The sequence below is a fragment of the Planococcus citri genome, chromosome 4 (genome assembly GCF_950023065.1).
Source record: "Planococcus citri chromosome 4, ihPlaCitr1.1, whole genome shotgun sequence".
Taxonomy (NCBI): Eukaryota; Metazoa; Arthropoda; class Insecta; order Hemiptera; family Pseudococcidae; genus Planococcus; species Planococcus citri.
The window spans coordinates 28,976,445-28,999,615 of NC_088680.1; the positions used below are offsets into that span (position 1 = coordinate 28,976,445).

Here is a 23,171-nt window from a genome sequence, read left to right on the forward strand (position 1 = left end):
CACGCCAACAAGGGAAGTATTCCAGCATACTGGAAAAATTTTAATCCGGACATGACTATACGTATACTTCAAACAGGCACCACAATGGCTATGCTTAAATATTACCTATATATATATATAAAATCTGACACACCAGGAATCGTCTAGTTTGAGCTCAAAACGTCGAGAACTATCAAAATTTTTGACCCACGAACTTTTTATCCAAAGTTGGGCCTACCGCAATACCCATCCTTTTTTACAAAAATTTCGCTAAAAACTATTACCGTGTACCTATCAATCTGATCAGAAACATTAATATTGTAAGAGGCATTTCAGATTAAAAAAATACTAATTGAAAAGATTAGTTGGAAGAAACTCATTAGATCAATGAATTTCATCTATTGATTGAATATGTTTCATAATTCAATTTCAACCTTACTTACGTGGCACTGGCAGTAGTTAAGCGTACACTATAACATCTTTTTAATTTTGAAAAATAATGTAGGTAACTACAAAATGTTCCGTGTTTCTAAGAATTTTGTTTTATATTTCTCTATCCTATCATTGTGTGCTTATGCAGGACCAGTACCACCGCCTAATATAAGTATTGAAACACAAGTAAATCAAGTAAGTTGTCCTTGGAGATGGTGATTATGAATTCATCACAATACCACCTGATTACAATCACTTGTATTTTTAGGAAATCACTTCCTTCGAAATATTGTTGAAAAAAATGGAGAATGCTACCACTGACAAACAAGCTGCATTAGATAAGTTGGATGGCAAATTATTGGGTAACCTGACACAGGTGATTCAACGCGCAATCACTGCTGAAAAGAAAATTGTAGTGTTGTTACAGAAAAACGTATTGCTGGAAATGAAAAAGGTACTTGAAATTATTATTTGGCGTAGTTCATAATATGTACGTATAGTTATCAAGAAGGTAGGTACCTATACAGGGTGGACAGAAATATCGTGAACCCCAGAGAAAGTTTTTCATTAAAAATGTAAGTTGGCAACGTGAAATATGTAGATGCATATAGTTGGTGGAAAGTTTTATTTTATTTTATTTTATTTTAACAATTTAGGTTTCTCCAACAGCTGGAAGCCAATTACCGGAGAGACCGCTTATAGTTAAGGGGATGATAAAAAACTAAAACATGTTCTGAAGCTGTAGAGGGGAACATACAGAATTAAAAAACAAAAAAAAACAACCAAAAATATATCATAATTCTAGCTAAACATTAGTAAATGGTGATCCATCAAGAGAGAAAACAAAAAAAACGCAATAAAATACTACCTATATAAGCTAGAGAGGAACTGGTATAAAGATTGCTCACAAGCAACTCCCACCGCATCCATGCCCCCACCCCCACGCCACCCTCTAACCAATCACCTGCTATCATTATTAAGTATAATTAACTGTAGTACAGGAATTTTAGATGAAATAAGATGATTTATTCGGACTAATTCCTACAAAAGGTTTTTTGTCTCACGCCGTACCCCATGTGTGTCGCATCCATCCTAGAGCGTGAAAAGTGTCCTGCCAGGTCGTTTTTTTGATTTTCTTGCGAGGGGTTGATTTAACGTCGAAAATAGCATTATTTTTGTGTTCTACGTCAAATTTTCAATTGTCCTTCTACCCCCAAGGGAGTGGGCCTAGAACCATTCAAATGAGAGGGGTTTTCTAAAAAACACAAAAAAACTATCGGCACATATGAGGGATGAAATGGCCCCTGAGAGCATTTGGGTTGATACTAGCATGAAAGGTGGGTACCTACTGTCAAACTATCGAGAGAGGTAAAACACAATGTACATAAGGCAATGAACACAACTGAATAAAACGTATATTTGTCAGGTATGATTATGTACATCGAGTACAAGTACAGAGTGGAAAACCCACAAGCTTATCTCGTACCTATACAATAGCTACGAATACATAGATGATTCTATAACAGATTACATCGACTATCTAACATGCCACCTCGATGTGACATAAATTAACAATTTTATACATTACAAAATTTCACAATAAAATATTCCATTAAAACAAATTAATACACAAATTGAATAATATAACATAACAAATAAATATTTCACAACATAATTTAAAACAACGAAGTATAAAACGATAAGTAAAGCTCAATGCAAACAGGCTAGACACTCAATCTAGGAACAACCCCCATTGAACCTCAAAAATATTCAAATTTGGTCCGGTCTAGGGGCTTGGTGAAAATATCCGCAATATTTTCCTCACTCGCCACTGGAATTACACAAATCTCTCCCTTGGAGACTAAATTAGGGCTCTATATAAACCAGGTGAGCGCATCCACCATTTTGTTCCCTGAAGTGATAACGAACCAGTAATTATGCATACAATTTCTTATGTAAAAAAATAAATGCAATTTTTTAAATTGTTCGCGAGTTTGGGTGAACTGTTATGCAGTCTTAAATTAAAGACAATAAAATTCCCTATCGATTGATGTTAAATTTTGATCATTTCGCGTAAAAATAACGATTTAATGAATATTTCTATTTTACTGATTTTTGCATACTACGTACGTCATCTTTGAAGTAAAAATACTCGAAATTTTCAGTGGACACATAGGTATTTTATTACAGTAAAATGTTCGTTATTTTATCCTCTTTAAAATGAGCTATTACCGAAAGCTCTACATGCAACCGTTCAAAAGTTTTCGAAGTTGAAAGTTGCGAAAATCAGCTGCGGGCAGTAAGTATTTGACTTTGAACAAATTTTACTCAAAATTTTCAACGGACACATGGATATTTTAATACAGCAAAATGTTCGTAATTTTATCGTCTTTAAAATGAGCTTATAACGAAAGTTCTACCCCTCATCGTTCAAAAGATCTTGAAGATCAAAGTTGCGGAAAGTAAAATACTGATCAAAACTAGGTAACCCTATCGACCAAACTTGGCGTTTTTATGCCACATAGATATCTGAATAGCATTTCACGATTTGCAAACGATTTATGCGATTCAGTTTCACAGGATATCGTGGATAGGATATGGGTTTGGCGATATCTCTAGAATATCATTTCTACATGAGGTGATTTTATGTAAAAGTAGCGATATCCTACAGATTTCCTGAGTTATAGAACGATTTCTTCAACACTTCTTTTTGTATTCAGTATAACGTGTGCAATGTGTGTATAGAGAATCATTCAAGTCAAGATGGCTGAAAAGTGAAATTGATGGTTTGTTATTTCCGAAGTGTTTTCTGGTGTGTTTCATAACTGTGTTCATTTTTTGTTTTTTAAGGATGGTGAAATTTTTTTGAAAATGTTTTATAAATCAGTGTATGTGTTTGTGTTGGATGATATTTCTGAAATCTTGAAAATTCAGCATTTTTGAATGGAGTGAATGAAGTTACCAATACGAATTTCATTAGACTGTGATTTCATTTTCATTGAGGTACTTTGATTTATTTTAACTCTTTTTTTGAAGATTACGTTTGTGCTTCCTTTTTTTCTTATCCTTTTTTTTTCAACTAAAGCATGGTTCAAAACTTTTAAACTCTTCTCCAAACTTTTTTTTTCAAAAACATAATTTTTAAAATTTTAAGTTCTTTTCCAAATTTTGTTGTGACCAATTTTAATGTCAAAAATCCAAAAGTAACACGTCATAATCATTATTTTGTTATATGTGTGTACCTAATATGATCATTAGGCCAGATATTGCTGTTGGTACCATATCTAAAAGAAATAACAATAAATAAATAATTCGCCCCGGCACCTCCTCCCCGGGCTGGTGGTGCCCCTGCATGAGGTTCCCTGGTTAGTGGCTTGTGAGCTTTGAGAGTGAGGCATTCTCCATGTTTGAGCAGGGTTATTGGTTGTACTTAGAATTTTTGAATTGTATTGATGTAAAATGTATGTTTTGAAGCAAATACTGTGAGTCATATACCTACGTAGAGAGTATTTTACAAGAGAAGTGAAAATTGTTACATTACCTACTGGTGTAGAAATTAACTTTTTTTGTTTTTCAATGCAAAATTATTCTTTGTGACTTGCAGTATTTTTTTCAAGACTTACATTTTATATCAATGTGGTTTCGAAAACTCTATATCGAAATCCACCAGAAGGAAGATATACATAGGATATAGATACCTACCTATATCACAGAAATTGGATGATATCTACAGATATAGGCTAGATATCTAGTGATATAGCACACGATATACCCTGGAAATCGAGAATACATTCCTCAGATATCTATGTGGTATATAGTATAGCAGTCCTATATCTGGTAGATATTGCTGGTCAGATTTCTGAATATCGCTGAATATCGCTAAGATATCAACAGATTTCCAACAATTTAGCGATATAGGCGGACATTTTCGCTATTGTATGGATATAGCACAGACTTGATACAGACTTGTATGAGATATGAAAAGATATCGTTTGGTCGCTAGGGAAGTGACTGATAACAGTGATAACACAATTTGACCACTTTCCGCAACTTTGAACTTCAAAAACTTTTGAACGGTTGAAGGTAGAGCTTTCGGTAAACAACCATTTTAAAAAGGATACAATTACGAACATTTTGATGTATTAAAATACCTACGTGTCCACTGAAAATTTCGAGTAATATTAGTTCAAAGTTCAGTACTTACCATCCGCAGCTTGTTTTCCCAACTTTCAACTTCGAAAACTTTTGAACGGTTGTATGTAGAGCTTTCGGTAATAGCTCATTTTAAAGAGAATAAAATAACGAACATTTTGCTGTATTAAAATACCTATGCGTCCACTGAAAATTTCGAGTATTTTTAGTTTAAAGACGACATACGTAGTACGCAGAAATTAGTAAAATTGAAGTATTCATAAAGTCGTTATTTTTCCATGAAATGATCAAAATTTAACATCGATCGATAGGAAATTTTATTGTCTTTAATTTGAGACTACACGTAAGTTCACCCGGACTCGCGAACTATCGAGAAAATTGCATTTTTTACGTGAGAAATTGTATGCATACTTACTAGTCCGTTATCACTCAGGGAACAAAATGGCCGATGCGCTCACCCACTTTATATAGAGCCTTAACTAAATCATGAACAAAATGATAAGCAATATCTATATGCTTACTTCTGCCAGTGAAATTACCCCTACAGGCAAGAGATACAGCACCAGAGTTATCTTCGTATATCTTAATGTTGTAATCCACTTTACCAAACTCAGACAACAATCCCTTGATCCACATCACCTCTGGAGTGGCATCAATAAGTGCATAAAATTCAGCCTGAGTGGATGCTCTGGTCACTGCTCCCTGTTTGACACTCTTCCATAACACAGGATTTCCATACACACGAATAAAGAATCCAGATGTGGACTTTCTATTGCAAAAAATAAAGTTGATTTGATTTAGATCTTGAGCATGATCCGCATCAATGTAACAATCTAAAACTGGATGCAAGGAACCTATACTAACATATTTCAGACAAAGATCACGAGTGCAATACAAATATCTCAGCACTCTCAACCCTGCCCTACTGCCAAGAAAAACGCGGTTAAACACTTAAAACTGAGACCGCATTTTTTGGCGCGTTTACACCCGGCGTAATCGCGTAAACGCCATGCGTAATTGCTTTTATGAAAGACCCCCTGGAGTGTGAGATGGCATAAACGCAGTGCGGATGCAGTGGAAAAACGCGGTCTACTTCAACAAAACCTGTTTCAGGTAGAACATTGTGACAGCAAATTTGAAAAAAGCTAGCGGATTTGATAAAACACGGGCGTAATAGCTGAAAAGTGAGACTAAAACGCGTTTTTCTTATCAATAGGGTGCCTGAAAACGACTCAAATAACCACTCGAAAATGAGATATCAGGACGAGTTGCTGCAGCAATATACAACAATGCACCTATCAAACTCCTATAAGGCAAATCATCTCTCACTTCGTCCATTTTTCTCAACTTGAGACCAGTTTCCATAGGTGTTTTAAAAATCTGCTCAGAGTCTACTACACGATATTTCACAGCTAATTCTTCAATATATGACGATTGTACCAATTCCATAACGCCACCAGTTCGATCATAACAAATTCCAACTCCTAAATAATTTGATACAGGTCCCATGACCTTCATAGAAAATCTTGAGCACAATTTCCAAATCACTGATTGAATTTCCCTGAGATCGCCACCGCAAATCAACAAATCATCTACATAGACCAATATGAACACATTTCCTCACACGTAGATACATCTCTCAGAACCAACATTCTTGAAACCTAGAGATTTCAGATACCTATCTAAGCATTCGTACCAACTTTCGCACAAACTGTATAGAGCCTTTTTTAACTTGAGAACTTTACCAGGCCTGATAGGATATCCTTTTGGAGGACTGACATAAACTTCTGATTTGACTTCACCATTTAAGAACGCAGCTTCAACATCCAACTGTTCAATGTGCCATTTATTCTTCACAGCTAACAAAAAATAGGTCTTTACAGCTGCCATACTAACAACTGGTGAGTATAATTCTTCAAGCTCATCATCTTGTTGGTAACCACAAACAACAACTCAAGCTTTCAGCGAACCATCAGGTTTCTTGGCATATACCCACTTCAAATCTAGAGCTTTATGACCTTCAGGTAAGTCAGTTTCAATGCATGTGGCATTCTTTTCAATATTTTGAAGCTCCTTTTCCATTGCCTCCTTCCATTCATCAGCTCTTTCATCAGTAGTTGCCTCCTCATACGTATCTGGAATACCTACCTGGACAAAATAGGCAACTGGTGAGCCATACCTATCTATTGGTTTCTTCTCACATGACGATCTCCGAAGTAACTCACGTTCACTCAATTCATTTGACCTCAACTCATTCGACCTTGACTCATCCTCTTCATCCTCACTATGTAGGTACATTATTCTACTTTTGGTTGGGTCAATAAACTTCAAGTTCCTAGACACAGTTATTTCTCCATTACTCAAGATACGATAACCAGTTTCCTCAAAACCAATGATTTTCCCATAGACTCCTTTCTTGGACCATTTATCAGGATGCCTTCGGTCAGGTCGTCGTCGTCGTCGTTTCCTTATAAGCGGTAGGCCTATTGGCCTGTCTGCTGCGGTGTGGAACCTGTTGAGGATGAGCCTGAGGTATCCGTGAGTTTCCTCCTTGGTCTCCCTCTGCTTCTCTTCCCCGTTGGTGTATATTGGAGGACCTGTTTTGGTGATCTTGTTTCCTCCATCCTTTTGACATGATTTCTCCAATCTTTCCTATACTGTTTTATCTTCTTCATGACTGGCTTCACTCCGAGATCTACTGTTATTTTCTCGGATGGGACTCTGTCTCTGAGAGTCACCCCTGCCGTTCTCCTCATGAACTTCATCTCTGCTGCCGTTATTCTTCTTTTATCAGATTTCTTCAGTGCCCATACCTCGCTTCCATACATCATCATTGGTATTGCTAGGGTATTGTACACCTTCAATCTTGTTTCTTTTCGCACCTTACTGCTTCTCAGGGTCCTATTTATCAGTCCTGTGACTCTCAGGAACTTTGCAATCTTTCCACCAACATCTACTTCTCCCTGGTATGATATCGTGTTTCCCAGGTATTTGAAATTGTTGACCTGTTCAATGATTTTTCCATTTATTACAATCTTGCTTCTTACTGGCTCCTTTCCTTTGAAGGCCATTGTTTTTGTTTTCTCTGAAGATATTCTCATATCATACTTTTCTGATGTCTTTGTTAAATTATACATTGATCTCTGTAGGTCATCTTCTGTTTCGGCTAGTACTGCTTGATCATCTGCGAATAATACTGTTGATATTTCTTGCCTTCTGTCTGTCTTGATTCCTTTTGGCTTCATTTTCTGCCATTCTTTTACCATGTGATCCATGTACATGTTGAATAAAACACAAGACAGTGGGCATCCCTGGCGAACTCCTCTGTTTATTTCTGCTTGTTCTGAGAGTTTATTTCCAATTCGTACTCTTATTCTAGTGTTCTTATATATGCTGTTTATCACCTTTCGCATTTTATATGTTATCTCTTCATCTTTTAGGACTTCAAACAGTTTTTTTCTATTAACCCTATCATATGCTTTTTCCAGGTCTATAAAGCACATGTGTGTTTCTAGGTTGTATTCGATCCGTTTTTCCATCAGTAGTTTTACTGTATAACTTGCATCAGTGCATGATCTTCCTTTTCTAAATCCGTTTTGACTTTCTGACAGCTTTTCTTCTGCATGCTCTGCCAGTCGTTTTGCCAGTATTTTCGCATATATCTTGTAGCAGGTGTTTAGTAGACTTATTCCTCGGTAGTTTTTCAGGTTTGACATATCACCTTTCTTGAACAGTGGTATTACAATTGCTGTTTTGAAATCTTCAGGTACCCTTTCTTCTTGGTACATCCTATTTAGGAATTCCAGAAGTCTTCTTTTAAATTCGCCACTTGCATATTTGTACAATTCTGTTGGTATGCCATCTTCTCCTGGAGCTTTTGCATTTTTTGCTGTTCTCAAAGCTTCTTGAAGCTCTTTAATTGAAATTCTGTCTTCTGTTTCTCCAATTTCATCTTCTATCTTTGTATCTTGTGCATTTTCATCACTCCAGAGTTCTTCAAAATATTCCTTTGCATCATTGATTTTAATCTTTGGCAAACCCACTCTTTCGTTAAAATTTGTGTCAATTCTTCTTATGATCTTGTACACCTTTGGCCGTAACTTGTATGTGTCATGCTCCAGGAATGTGATGAAATTTTCCCAGCTCTCTCTCTGTAATTTCCTGGACTTTCTCTTGACTTTTGCCGACTGTTTTCGATATTCTTCACCATCAACCTCGCTTTTTGTGCTCATGAATTTTCTGAATGCCTGTCTTTTCTTTTGTATGAGTTCTTGGATTTTGTTGTCCCAATTCTTTATTCGCTTTGCCCCAATTCTGCAAGGAACCATTCCTAAGCTTTCTTTTGCCGCTTTTGTCACAATGGATTTGATATTTTTCCATTCTTCTTCTATGTCCTGGCTTGCTGGTATCTCTTGACTAATGATGTTCATCCGTCTTTGGTACAGCCATTGGTTGGTTGGGTCATCCAGGGCTCTTGTGTTGATCTTCTTTTCATTTTTCCTTGCTGGTATTCTTGTTGTTTCCATTCTCATTACTCCTTGAACAAAATGATGGTCAGTGCCTATTTCTAGGCCTCTGTATGTTCTTACATCCAAGAATTTCTTTGCGGCATTTTCATTGGCTATGAAATGGTCGATCATTGAGCTTTGTCCTCTTGTATTGCTCCATGTCATCTTGTGATCTTTCTTGTGTTGGTAGAATGTGTTCATGATTCTTAATCCGTTGAAAGTGCAAAAATCTATCAGTCTTTTCCCATTTGTATTCATTCCTTCTGTTCCATACATACCAGTTACTGTCTTTACCCGCTTATCTCCTACCTGAGCATTCAAGTCTCCTGCTATTACCAATTTATCTTCTGGATTTACTGCTTGTACTGCCCTCTGTAGTTACTCGTAGAACTCTTCGCTTTGTTCCTCTCTTCCCTCTTCTGGTGCATATACTCCGATTATTGTAAGAAAGTCTTTTTTCAATCTCATCCTTGCTGATACAATTCTTTCATGCCATATGTTGTATGAGTCGATGTTTTCGCGGTGTTTATTATGTATGTGTAACATCACTCCGCCTGCAGCTCTGGTTTTCTTGTCGACTCCACTGTAGATAACGATGTAATTTCCAGATTCGATTGTTCCACTTCCTTTCTTCTTTGTTTCAGACATCACGGCAAAGTCTATATTTCTGCTGCTTAGAATTTTGTTTATTTCTGCTTCCTTGGCTGCATATCCTCTTACATTCCAGTTTCCGAATTTGTATTTCCTTTCGTTAGCGTGCGTTTTTATTTTAACCAGGGGTTCACCTCCGCCTGGGATCCCATAGTTCCATCCGTTTCCTGTTGTTTGTGAGTTTTGAGTAAGGTTGATTTTCGTCTGACTTGGTTTCCAGCCATGCCAGATATATCACGGTGATAGGGCTGCTATCTAGGCCTCCGCGATTGCCTGGTCCTCTTTTAGTCGCCTTTTACGACAGGCAGAGGGTACCATAAGGATATTCTTGACCCGTCCCTACATGGGGGCCTTCGGTCAGGTACACGAACAAAAACCTCCAATCCATACAAAACAAGATTTGAAACGTCAGGTCTCTTACCAAAAAGAAGCTCAAATGGTGTACAATTTTCCACTGAATTTGCAAGTACACGATAGCCAATGTAAACTGCTGCTTTAACAAGCTCTGGCCAAAATCTTTCATCAACACCAGACTCATCAAACAGACAATTAGCGCGATTAACAATCGCCTGATTGAGAGGTTGAGACATTCAGCACATCCATTCAACTGCTGTGTATATGGTGGAACCTTCTGAATAAAGAACCCTTTCTCTCTCAAAAAATCATAAAACTACCTATTGATATATTCGTGACCATTATCACATCTTAAATTCAAAATTTTCGTACTAGTTAAATTTGTTACTTTGTTATAATAATCCACAAAACAATCAAATACCTCGGACTTCACGTTGATACTGCTATAATTGTCTGTAAAAGTGAGAAAATATTGCTCTCCTTTATTACCCTTTGTCATATGAGGTCCATTCACGTCTGTGTGAACAATCTCAAGCAAATCATTAGCCTTACTTCGACCTCCGCCAAACAATAAATTTCTCATCTTATTCAGGTTACACAGATCACATTCAACATACTCATCAGGAACGTTACTAGGAAAACCATCCAACATATTACCTTTAGCCAACTCCTTGATAGTATAAAAATTCACATAACCCAAAACCCTGTGCCAGTACTTTTTATCTGTCTCAACCTTACGTGAAGCATAGATACACTTATCACCATTATCAAAATTACCATTTTTGCCCTCATATTTGCACTTTATCTCGTACAGTTTACCCTTTCTGGTTCCAATACTCATCAACTATCTAGTCCTATTATACACTTCTGCTTTACCATCACCTAAAACAACCTTATACCTAGCCTGATCAATAGTACTCAGAGATAACAGATTATTCCTAATTTCTTCTACCAAATATACATTTTTAATTTTACAACTAGTTAATTTTCGACCAACTTTGAATACAACATTAACATTACCAATATATTCTGATTTACATGGATAACCATCACCAACCTTAACATCAACAGGTTATTTCAAACGAACACACTCAGAAAAATATTCCTTTTTACAAACTAGGTGGTCTGTAGCACCACTATCTAACAACCAAGACATATAAGTACTATTACCTTCAATTTCAGAACTATTAATTGGCAACTGATGATTATCTACTTCGATTAGAAACGATTCTGGTGGATTACGATTTTGATTATTGTTGCTATTACCACAACCCCGATAGCCTCTTCTCCCTTGATGATTGGACTAATTACTGCGAAAATTACCATGTCCATTATGACGTCTGCCTTGATTAGTCCATTTATTACGACACTGTTTCTTCATATGACCTTTTTCACCGCAACCAAAACACTGAATATCCTTTTTGGCATAAAATAATGAACTCAAATTAACACCATCTGCAGTCTCGTCACTTTTATTCTCGGAACTGGAGCTACTTTTTATCTCAGAACTGGAACTATCTTCAGAAGGTGTACTTTGAATTTCAGTGGGTTTACTTGACAGGAACAACTTTGACTTTACATATTGCAGCTTAGACTCTTCAGCAGGTAAAACATCAACAATATCATTTAAATGCTCAAGCTCTTTTGGCATTTTCAACAATAAATGAGCTAATTCTCCATCTTCACCAACTACTTTACTGGAGGCTCAGACTTTATGAACACATTTTCCAAATTCAGCAATAAATTTGGTTTTTGTTTGCTTGCTGGGTTCATATTGTAACCCACTTAACTCATTTTCAGCCAATACTTGTTCAGCATGACCTACATGATTATACATCTTTTCTAAAACGTCCCACATACCTTTCGCCGAAGTCTGGTTCAAAACGAGGCATAACATTTCATGAGATAACGAATTTGCAATAATACTCTTGGCTTTAGAATCTTTGGATTGTCAGCGGTAGTACATTTGTACACCACGTGGCTGCGCCTCCTACATCAGACCTAGTCATAGATGGTCCTTGACTTTACGCGGCTAACTCTCCTTACCCTATTAGTTTTTTTATTCTTACTGTGTGTGTGTCTCGTGTAGCTAAGTTCTCATGATACTTTTCACTGTGCGTTTGTGCATTTAATGTGTTTAATTGTTGATTTATTTGAATAAATCTTTATTGAATACTTCTCGCGTAGTTCATTTTGGTGTAATTAACTCCTGAGATGTTTGGACATTGTCATGGATTTGGTCGCATCCGTCAGTTCAACCGAGATACAGGTCAAAACTTCCTTTGCCTCTAAATACAGCTTCATTCGAAAGCTCCACGTATGATAATTCGTTCCATCGAAATCTGGAACACCACAAAACTGATCTCTAGCCAACATATTCACTCAAAAAAATGTACGTAACGATAAAAAAACGGCAAACAAGTTCAAAAAAAAATTCAGGCCAAAACTACATATTAATTTTTCAATCTACAACTTGAAAACTACGCCTGATACCATGTCAAACTATCAAGAGAGGTAAAACACAATGTTCGTAAGGCAATGAACACAACGGAATAAAACGTATATTTGTCAGGTATGATTATGTACATCAAGTACAAGTACAGAGTGGAAAACCCACAAGCTTATCTCGTACCTATACAATAGCTAGGAGTAAGTAGATGATTCTATAATGGATCACATCGACTATCTAACACCTACCATACTTCCGCGTGAAAAATTCAACAGGAAATGAGTCATTTCTTTTCTTTTCTTTTTTGTGTTCAGCAATAAATTTTGGAGTGGATTATTCTGTGATTGGCTGATGTACTTTAATCATTGAAATTGGGGATATGGAATCAACCAATCATACTCATTCTTATGTGTATAAAATAAGCCTCAAGTGCCTGGAGGAACCAGTTTACAGCTACATGGCTTCGTGTAAAGTTAAAACTTTTGTGCTTAGTGTATAGTGTGCTAAAATAGTTCGGTGAAATCTTTTCGTGTTGTAATTTGTTGACTTTGTACTTTCTTCTTGAACTTTTATTTAAGGTGCACGGGGGAAGTCAGAACGTTTTTTCACAATTTCAACTTTGATCAGCTGTTACTCTCCTACTAATGAACCGATATGGCTGAAATTTGGTATGTAGGTTCCCATAAGGGTTCTCAACCTATGGTAAAAATTTCAGCGCGATTGTCACAGTAGCTTTTGCACAATCGAATAAAATGTAACTTGTTCTGACTTACCCCGCTTTGGGGTAAGTCAGAAAATCTACAAAATTAATTGGTGATATTAGGATTCGACCCTCATCGATGCGCAATATGTCGAATAATATGTTTTCGAGGTCGTAGAATCCGAATCGGGAGTTATTTTTTTTGTAGGAGTGGGGTGAGGCGTGGGGAGAGGGGAAATTTCAAAATTCTCCTACATTATCATGTAATATGTCGAATAATATGTTTTTGAGGTCGTAGAATCCGAATCTGGAGTTTTTTTTTGTAGGTGTGGGGGGTGCGGCGTGGGGAGAGGGAAAATTTCGAATTTTTCCCACATTATTGTGTAATATATCGAATAATATGTTCTCAAGGTTGTAGAATTCAAATCTGGAGATATTTTTATTGTAGGGGTGGGAGGTGAATCAAGAGGAGAGAGAGTAAATTACAAATTTTGTCTATAATAATGTGCAATATGCAATGTCGATTGATATGTTTTTGATGTCGTATAATTCGAATCTGGGGTTTTTTTTCACAGTGGTAGGAGGCGAGGCAAGGGGAGAGGAGAAATTTCAAATTTTGCCCATAATATTGTGTAACATGTTGATTGATATGTGTTCAAGGTCGCAGAATTCGAACTTTGAGCTAGTTTTTAGGGTCGAGTGCTATTCAAGTATCACTGTTTGGGGAGAGGGGGTTGTGGCCTACTGTGCCCCGTGGAAGTTGGAACAGTAATGAAATGATCTAACTAATGATTATTTGAAATACCTTCCGCTCAAAAACACGGATGTGTATGAAAATGGCGATTTGTAGAAATCTCCCCCTCCTACCCATCAATTCCCCCATAGTGGTATTTTGGCTGTCTTTGTGGTAACTTCAGAAAAACAATTCATCTGACAATTTATTGTAGAGTACAAAAATGTATTTGTAAAAAATTGAAAAACTCATGCAAGGAGAAAAAATAATAATCATCTGAGAAAACAAAGCAAAAAATCCCCAAAACATAGTAACAACACTCCAAAATACACATCTGACATCATCCTGCAGAAAAGAACACATGATATTGCCTGATTGTATAGCATTTTTTTTCAAAGCATGTTCTGAATTCTGATTTTATATAAAAAACTGTCAACTTTGAACATCAGAGGTATAAGAAAACATTGAGATGAATAAAAACCAAATTTGGAATTTTTTACTTTCCTCATTCTCAAAAACATCAATCGACGTATTACACCATAATATGTATAAGCAAAATTTGAAATCCCCCACCCATACGAACCTACGACTCACCTTCCACCTTCACCACAAAAAATGACTCCGGATTCTAATTCTACAACCTCAAAAACATATTATTCGACATACGAGTATTACACAATAATGTAGGAAAAATTTGAAATATTCCCTCTCCCCACGCCTCACCCCCCACTCCCACAAGAAAATAACTCTAAATTCGGATTCTACGACCATGAAAACATATTATTCGACATATTACACAATAATGTGTGAAAAATTGAAATTTTCTACTCCCCACGTCTCACCCCCCACTCCTACAAAAAAATAAATCCAGATTCGGATTCTACGACCTCGAAAACATATCAATCGATATATTACACAATAATGTGTGAAAAATTTGAAAATTTTCTACTCCCCACACCTCACCCCCCACTCCTACAAAAAAGATAACTCCAGATTCGGATTCTACGGCCTCGAAAACATATCATTCTACGTATTACACATAATGTTCACTTTTCTGACTTACCCCATACCCATAGCACTAATTTAGGGGGTATCAATGTTCACTTTTCTGACTTACCCCATAGCACTAATTTAGGGGGTAAGTCAGAAAAAGCGATATAAATAATGAAAAATTTAAAATTTAAAAAAATTGAATACTTGGGGTTTTTCATTATTGTTTTAGGAATACTTTCACCTATAATATCACTTTTACTGATCATTTCTTCTGAGGTAAAAAGCAGTTTGAAAAACACTGGTTACAATTTTTTAATCAAATTCAAAACAGCAACTAAAAAACAACCAATCAAAAGCCTGTAAAATGAAACTGGGTCGCGAAATTTTTTATGCTGTGATGAAGTAGGCGTAGTACCCTCAAGTTACCCCTGGGTAGCGCTTCGGCAGATATAAGCCTCTAAGAGCTAGAGCAGTTTTTCTGACTTACCCCCAATTTGGACTTCCCTCATTGCACCTTATACTAATCTTGAATTGTTTTTTTTTTTAAAAAGAGTTTATGGTGTTTTTTTGTACTAATCTTGAACTGTTTTTTTCAAGTATATACATTTGATAGAGTGAGATCTAGAATGATTGGGATAGGTGGATTTTCTTATAATTCCTATTTACGTGGTTAGTTCTCGAAATATTCCCTTACATAGTGAATATTTGCCTTGCCTGGATAGCTCAATACATAGGAGAGGTTTCAATCAATACTATCTACCCTTCACAGACATCATCCTTAACCACCAATTAAAACATACATCCGACACAAGTATTAATAATATGGCTTATTGATAGTAATGGATAATGTAAAAATACACATTAAGACGTTAAATGAGTATGAAATAATTATAGGGTTATTTTATAATAGATACAAGCACAGGCTTCTACCTTACAACGCGCGCTAGTTATTTAAGCAATAATTAATATTTATTAATGGATATAGAAGGTGGGTAATTGCTTACCCATTGAAACTGTACACATTTCCTATAAAATGTGTGATTAATGATGGTGAAACTACTCACCAGGCTCGCATAATGTCCATATTTTCTACCTCTTTCAGTGGCTGTCCCCAATAATAGTCAGCAGCGGTAGAAATGTCGTACATGAGGTACCCTTTCAGACGAGAAGTATTTCTGATGGCTAGCAGGATCGGAGAAATACCCAATGAAAATGCAATTAATTACGTACAATAATTTAAATCACGAGAGAAGATCATATTAACCACTAAAGAAGTGGGCAATATCTGAGAAAAAGGGGCTGAGTGTCCCACTAGGGGGACCTCGTATGCCATTCGCATCTACATAAAGTCACTTTTTGACCAAGAACCAGCTCACCGGATTGCCAAATTCAAGATCCTTTGGCTCGTGTCCGCGATGCCTTATATAGTATTTTCAGGTGCATCGTTCAATGAGTTTGCTATGCGAGACTACGTCATAGCGATGTAGTAGGAGTTATCACATTACCATACTTGCAGCCTTAGGGAGTTATTCTATTAATCATCGCTAGGGTGATGATTAATTTAATCATCGCTAAGGCGATGAAGGCATATTTCCTTATATCACATTGCAATTTCATTTTTTTTAAATTGTACTGTGATTCGCGTTTTTTTTAATGCAGAGCAATGGCATCTGAAAGAATTGGTAAGTGAAATTTCATTTTGTATAATTTTAGTGTTTGGGATATTTTTTTTGATAAAATAACAGGTGAGTAATTTTTTTTGTTTTTTTAAAAATAGAATTCGATAGTGAAGATGATGAATGGATGCTTGCTGCCCCAGATGTGATTGATGATGCAAGGCCTGCTACTACTACTACTTTCTCAAATGATCTAAATAATACCAATGATAATGCTGTTATGTGTGGAAGTGGAAGTGGAAACAACAATGTAACTAACTAATGATAGCTGGATTCATATCCTACCTGATCCTGGTGCAAGTACAAGCGGTACTAGTATACTGCAAAACAACAACAACAACAACCTTGAAAATAATACCAGCACTAACAGCAGCACCACCAGCAGTAGCAGTAACATCCTTGATAATGACAGTGGTAATAACAACAATGAAGATAATGTCGAACAAATGTATGAAGTCTTATCATCAACTACTTGCCATAACAAACAGTTTAAGAAAGATGCTACAGAAATGAAGATTAAAATTAAACCAATAGTCAGTGACCCTCGTGAACACATTCAGAAGATATTCGATTCAATTTTGGAAAAACATATGACTGATATACCTAAAGATGATATGATTGGTGTTACACTAAGTAACCAATCATTCACAAAGCCTGTGTTTGTAACTTTCAGGAAACGTTCCCAGCTGACCACTGACATAGTGCTGGCAGAAGTTGAAAAAATTGTTCAAAGCAATGAAAATTTTATGCTCAATGAACCATTGGAGATGAAAATTACCAGAGTTGAGATTCCAAGTGGTCAGAAGAATCGTTATAACTTATCATTACTACCATTTCATGAATATTGCCAAACACATAAATACTCCATCATCAAGATCCAAAATGGCGACAATCTATGTTTAGCACGGGCAATTGTTACCATGATAGCTTTCCTGAAGAGGGCAAGTGAGCCTAAAAACAAGAAATATGTAGCAGAGTATCGTTCGATAGCAAGAATTGACAGAGCTGGTATAAAACAACGAGAAGAAGCTGTAAAATTATGCACAGATGCCAAATTTGACTTGAACACCTTCAGAGGCACATTATTAGATGTTGAGAAGTTCCAGGAGTACTTCAAGGACAAGTATGAATGATCTCTGTCTTTGATGGTACTGATTATACTGGAAAACGATTGTTACTCAAAGGAAAAACCACTAATGAGGCTTATATTGATTTATTTCTCAGAAATAATCATTATAATGCAATTGCCTCAGTAACAGGAGCTTTCGAATGTGCATATTACTGCAGGCAATGCAATCGTGGTTTCTCAAATAAACATATAGGGTAAATGTGCCTAAGTTTGCGCACGTAATTTTCAAACAGTCACTACTTTTTATGAAAAGGAGCTAGAATATTGAAATTTGTACAGAAGGTTCTTCAAACATTTGGCGATGATTTGCGCCAGAAATAAAATTTTTAATCGATTTAGTTTTTGATCTTTTGACCAAAAACTAAAAATAGTCAAATGCGCAAACTTAGGAATACGCCTTCCTAAGATTGCGCATTCACCTTCCCAAGATTGTGCACCAGTGAAAAACATAGAAATTTGTCAATATTCTTTAATTAATGATAAAAGCAAACAAAATGTCTCCCATGAACGTGCATTTGAAACTTCTGAGTGAACCACACTGGAAATGCGCTCATATTTGGTATTTCCAGCATTACACCCATTTCTCCCTAGCTTTTGACAAGAAGTAAACTCGTTATACGTGTATAAGGTGTCATTTCATTCAAAACAATTGAATTCTTGATGAAAATTTCGAAAAGTATAATTATTAGTCTAGAAAAGTAGCAAAAAATAAAAATCGCAATCTTAGGCACAGGGGTGTTTTTTTTTTAAATTGAAAAATTGAAACCTAATTAAAGCAGAAAACACTTGAAATTATGTGCTTGTTATAATCCCCAGACAATGACGAATCTAAAAATAGCTTATTTAGATTTCTACTGCCATTTCCACAAAAATCGTCACGTGTTGCTTGTTAAGTATGGTCATTTTGATTCTTCTTTTAAGTAAAGGCGGTATCAAATGTTGTAACTCTCACTAGTTCTGAGAAATCGTTACTGCGCAATCTTAGGAAGTGCGCAAACTTAGGCACATTTACCCTACGATGTGCTGTCAAATGTAAAACTTGCAATCATCAGAACCAGTACATACCTGAAGATGGATATAAGCGATAATGTGAAGGTTGTAAACTCCTCTTTACAAGTGAAGAATGTTACAACAGACTCAAACAGCCAACATTGGATAATAACAAGTCAATGTGCAATGTGACAAAGTACTGCCTTGCTTGTTAGGAAATGTATACTTTGTTTGAGCATAAACATAAATGCGGATATATGATTTGCCATAACTGTGACAGGTATGTTGAGAGAAGTCACCTGTGTTATGGGCAACCACTGAAGCAGGTGATTCAAAACGGCGATAAACATCCTGATTTATTTGTTTTCTATGACTTTGAATTGAGAGTTGACAATGCAACTGGTATGCATATTCCCAATTATTGTGTGATGCAACATCAGTGTACCAGCTGTTTACACCAATTGGAAGGAATTGAAAACGAATGCAACAGATGTGGAAAACGTGAATACATTCTCAAAGGTGATGGTGATGGCGATGAGCTGGTGGAAAAATTATTTGAAACCATTTGCGAAAAATCAGTACTGTTCCGCAAAGTATATGTGTTTGCACATAATGGTGGAGGCTATGATCACCATTTCATCACCAAGTACATGATTATGAAGAGGAAGTGGGAGCCTACCATTATCAAGAATGGGTCGAAGATTGTTATGCTTACTTACAAGAATATATGAGTACTTTAGAGTCAAACCCAGAATTCTCCACTTTTCACCATTTTGAGAAAAACGCAAAAAACTGATGGAAGGTGGGAATCAGCAGTAGCAGGTTTCTGATCTCGCCTATATATCGTGCTTCGGGTAACAATCGAATTAACAAAAAAAAAAAAATTTTCAAGTCTTTACATAGCAGTAATTCACGATACCATTTTGGAGAATTCTGGTTTTGACTCCAAGTCTGTAAAAAATATCGAAAATACACGAAAATGCATAATAAAATGAGGGATAATTCTAGATTCAAGTCTGTTGAAAGTATCTCAAGGTTGTTTATAGCCGACTAGAATAAAAAAAAATTTTTTTTTGAAGTATTTTTTTCAAAGTTTGACTCAAACCCGGTACTTTGGACCCCCTAACCATCATGGTATCGAATGGGGTAAAATGTTGAATGGCAATTGATGCGTACCTACTAACTGTACCCAAAACGACCATAATCTCATTTTTGAAAATTTTGGACATTTTTCGGAATTTGACTCTGACCTGGTACTTTGGACCCCCCTGACTGCGTCATTGTGTCAGATAGGTAAAAACTGAGAATGGCAATCAATGCGTACCTACTAACTGTACCCGAAACGATCATAACCTCATTTTTGAAAAATTTGGAGAATTCTGGGTTTGACTCTAAAGTACTCATATGTCCAAAAGACACTTTGTGCTACCTTGGAAGAAAATTGGCTGCTCTACCTGAAATGTTCGATATCCCAGGAGAAGCAAAAGGCTACTTTCCTCATTTCTTCAACAAGCCTGAAAATTACAGCTATATTGGTCCAGTTCCAGATATTAAAGAATATGGAGCAAATGAAATGTCGCCTCAAGATCGTAAAGCATTTGTGGAGTGGCATAACTTGCAACATAAGAACAATGTTGTGTTCAACTTTAGAGAAGAAATGAAGAAATATTGCAAATCCAATGTTGATATTTTGAGAAAGGCGAGTTTGAAATTTCGAAAACTATTTCAAGACTTGTTACATGTCGACCCATTGACATCTGCAGCAACGATAGCATTAGCGTGTATGAAAGGGTACCGGACCAACTTTCTTCCAGAAGATACCATCGGGCTAATGACCAGGGCTCGGATTTTTATGCTGGAGCATATTTTTTGTATGCATAGAAGATAGAGAATTTTTCAATTATCTCCACGATTCATGAAATTTCAAATAAAATGAGCCTAATTCGTTGGAGCATATTTTGGCATATTTCACCATAAAAGCATATAAAAGCATATTTCGGCATTTTTTAGGGAATATTTCGCGTTTTTAGAGCATATTTTACGTTTTTGGCGGTTTTTAGGGAATATTTTGATCAATTTCAAATTTTTGCATCATATTGGACATTAGTATTTGGCTATTTTTCATTTTTTTTCTCACAAAATTTGCAATAGCTCGCTCATACCCACTTAATTTTTTTATTTAAGTATTTTAGTTGTTTTTCATTCCTTTAATAATTCGTAGGTAATTTTAAAACGCTCTATTTTGCATTTTGTTCGTGAATTCTTGGTATTACACAACAATATTGGTAAAGTTGTATAGGAATTGATTTTCCCTGCAAAACGATACCCATATCATTAAGGAATATTTTTACTTTTTAGAGCATATTTTGGCATTTTTTAGGGAATATTTAAGCGCATATTTTGGGTTTTTTAGGGAAAGAATATCCGAGCCCTGCTAATGACTTTCAAGACCTACAGGATGAGAGATCGTCAATCAAATCTTGCTTTGAGATATATTGTATACCTTGAAAACAAATATAGTATCCAGCTACAGTCCGCATACAGAGGTTGTGAGAAAGAATTTGGAAGGTACAAAGTCGATGCTTTCTATCAGAAGTTTCCAACATCCAAATTGGAAGATTTTGATTCATTTGCTGATTCATGCACTGAGATACCACTTATCATCAAAGTACATGGCTGCTTTTTCCACAGATGTAATTTTTGTCACTCAGAGGAGGAACTCAACAAACCCATTGGTGAACAGTACAAATCTCCCAAAACGCTTGAGCAACGTTACCAGAATACTCTAAAGAAGATGGAGTATTTGAAAAAATTACCATGCAAACCTCATGTCATTGAAATCTGGGAATGTGAAATACGACAACAATGTAGAATCAATGATGCATTGAGGAAATGTATGTCGGATGAACAGTCATTGATCAGAATACAATCAAACAGAGAAGCATTCTTTGGAGGTTGCACAGAATGTTTCAGGAAGTACTACAAGATCCAGCCAGGAGAACAGATTTGATATGTGACGTGACGGGACAAAATCGACCTTCGTACCTAAAAAATTATTTTTCACTTTTTGACAAATTTTTGGTATTTGGACATTCAAAAATCATTTAAAACCACCCAGAAGTTCCTATGATTTGCATAGCTCCATATACAGGGTAATCCAGTCAGAAGTGAGCTCATTTTTTTTATTTTTTTCATTTTTTTTATTTTTTCATTATTTTAACTTTTAAATTGATCTGGAGGCGAAACAAAGCGTTCTATGAGAAAAATACATTGAGGAAAGTTGTAGAGAATTAAATTTCCAAAAACCTACAAGAAGTTTATTTTTCTCCCAAATGCATAGTTTTTCCGTTTTTCTCAAAAAACAAAAACCTCATGATGATTACCATAAAATTTCTGTTTTTTGAGAAAAACGGAAAAACTACGCATTTTTGAGAAAAATAAACCTCTTATAGGTTTTTGGAAATTTAATTCTCTACTACTTTGCTCAATGTATATTTCTCGTGGAACGCTTTGTTTCGCCTCCAGATCGATTTCAAAATTGAAATAATGAAAAAAATTTTAAAAAATTTGACAAAATGAGCGCAATCACGACTGAGCCTCCTGTTTCAATGTAAATAACAATTTTACCCAGTGATGTTCACACAAAACAGATAAGAAACGTTATCCAAGCCTATGTTTAGCTCAGTTTAGCCGGAGAACGTGATTAGAACGCAAACGCTTCCGCTAAATGAGCAGAACTGGACTGAAAACTTTAACCCCCCATAACTCAAAAACTTGTTTTCGGCTGGAAGGTCAATTTTGTCGCGTCACGTCACATATATTGATGTAAATTTGCTTTATCCATACATCAACAAATATGGAGTATACCCAATTGGACATCCAGAAATATTACTTGGTGATGATTAGGGCTAGGATTTTTATGATAATGCTTTTTTTTGTAGCAACACCCTATACAGCATAAATATATTTTCTTTCCGTTTCATTCCATTCTAAGGCGAATGGTGAAAGTTGATAGTGCTTTTTTTTGCTTTTTTTGGGTGTAAATGCTTGAAAATGCTTATTTTGGGCCAAAAAGGCGGAAATTTTGCTTTTTTGGGGCCTTTTTTCGTCATTAGCGCTTTATTTTGGGAAAAAAGTGGTAAAATGAAGAAATAAGTTCCAAAAATACAAAAATTTATCAACTTTTTGCACATTTTTGAAAAAAAAAATAGTTGTTAAAAAAAGATGAGTTCAAAAAAACAAGGGAAGAAAAACTGAAAAATAACAGATTCAGTTTCCATTTTTCTATTTTTATTTTATTTTATTTTTTATTAAATTTTTAGTTTCAGTTTTTTTCCTTTTTTTCTCCTTTTTGTCTTTTAGTTCATTTTGGTTCAAGTTGTACATATATTTAAAGGAGGTATCTTGCTCGGTTTGAAAATACCT

At 35.8% G+C, this 23,171-nt stretch overlaps 1 long non-coding RNA gene across 1 annotated transcript in view; it reads left to right on the forward strand.

Annotated features, from left to right (window-relative positions):
- The first annotated feature begins 400 nt into the window (after nucleotides 1-400).
- The window catches only part of LOC135844484 (uncharacterized), a 36,954-nt gene continuing 14,183 nt past the window's right edge, over nucleotides 401-23,171 (forward strand). The window contains exons 1-2 of the long non-coding RNA XR_010558543.1: nucleotides 401-606; nucleotides 680-865. This is a non-coding gene — a long non-coding RNA (uncharacterized LOC135844484). The remainder of the gene's footprint in view (nucleotides 607-679; nucleotides 866-23,171) is intronic.